The sequence below is a fragment of the Drosophila elegans genome, unplaced genomic scaffold (assembly GCF_018152505.1).
Source record: "Drosophila elegans isolate 14027-0461.03 unplaced genomic scaffold, ASM1815250v1 contig_336, whole genome shotgun sequence".
NCBI lineage: Eukaryota > Metazoa > Arthropoda > Insecta > Diptera > Drosophilidae > Drosophila > Drosophila elegans.
The window spans coordinates 107911-109646 of NW_024545715.1; positions in this window are offsets into that span (position 1 = coordinate 107911).

The following is a 1736-nucleotide window of genomic DNA, read 5'->3' on the forward strand; positions in this document are numbered from 1 at the left end:
CCCGTTACAAGTGGCTGATTTTTTTATTTGAAAAAAAAGAAATAATCATTATTTATGGCAAGTAAATCAAGTGCCAGGATCAATATCGCAAGTTGAGACTCGGAATGACGACAAGTCTAATATCCTATGGAACTAGGTCGTGATTGAGTCGAGCTTAGGAGTCCTTGCGTGGAGTCTGCAATAAAGATGGCAGGGCGACAAGGACGAACCTAACTCTACCTGCTAGGTAATTCACTTTGCCGAAAAAATCCAGACTGAGCTTTGGGACCCTGCGACAAAGGTGGCTGGGCGACAAGGCAGAATATATTTCTACCTGCTAGGCGATACACCTTGCCGGCCCCAATAGGGAGGTTCCCATAACATCCAGGTGGAGACGCTACGATTAGGACACAAGCAAGCAGTCAACGACGAGGAGCAATCGCTACAGTAGAAAAAGAGCCGCGTAAAGACTATATTTAGACAAATAAACCTTATCGATCCCAACAAAAACCCTTGCGTTATCATTTAGTCAAAGGCAATTATCCAATATAAATTTTGTGGAACAAACCAACAACATATCGGAGCATGTTTACGTAGCAAGCAAGGTAAAGTAAATCAGGTCGTTTCATCTGGCGCACGTGAGTGAGTGTCCCGACTTACATAACAAAACATCCAAGATGGAAAAGTCCTGGATTTGTAATCTCAGGTAGGATAAATTTGCCGAGGTGAGCATGGTTCATGGAGGAAGTCACTGTGAGATTTTGTCGACCAGACAGCAGAAGAGACGGACATTGCGATGTTAGGGACTGGACGAAGCTGCCATTCTCAAAATATAAAACAACTACCGCAAGTGCCGAAAGTTTAATATCGAGCCTGGATTTCCAGAGCATAGCAGTCGACGGCAGGCAGCGGGAAGGTGGCCGGAAAGGTGGCCGGGAAGGAGGACGGCCAAGCGAGTCCGTGAGTGGGACTTTCTTTGTGATGGCAACGATAAGCCCTTTGAGTTACTGGAGCAAATAGAGTTTTCGGTCGTAACATATGGTCTCGACATAAACCAGATTCCACAAACAGTGCCGGAGCTGCTGCAGGGCAGAGCTTTAAAGTGGTTTAAAGCCACTTCGCCTGGCAAACATTTTTGGACAAAGGAGTACCGGAATCGGCGACTCACTTTCTGCTGGCGAAGCGGCAAGATATGAGTGCAGTGCTTTTCGGGAAACGCACAACGAGGGGCGGACAGGGATCGTGAAGTGCTGCCTCTTGAAAAAATTGGGCGACCTGAAGGCGGAAGAAAGAAACTGTCCGCCACAGTGCTCATAGGTGACGCAAGTATTATGACCACGGTGAACCCCGACGGCACAGCGAGATTCATCAGCGAAAAGATGACAGACAAGCTGCCTGTTACCGCCCCAGTACAGCAATTTGAAATTTAATTCTTATTATTTCTTTTCTACAAAATTATCGATGGAAAGAACGATACATTTTAACATCAATCGATGTGCATCCAGGAAGAGAGGCAACTATCGAAAACCAATTGCAGCACGAGCCTCGAGAAGAGAAGAAGATTTTTTAAAGGTCTTTATAATCCAGAATATATTTTAAATATAAATAAATTAACCATCGTTTCAACTAAAATGCTGCTAGAACCTTCGTTTTAATGGCCGGCTGTAACATTCTTTAAAAAATCTTACCATACGTGAACGACTAAGTTCCGCGTGTGCATGAGAAATTACTCTATAGTGAAAAGAAGAAAAAATAAA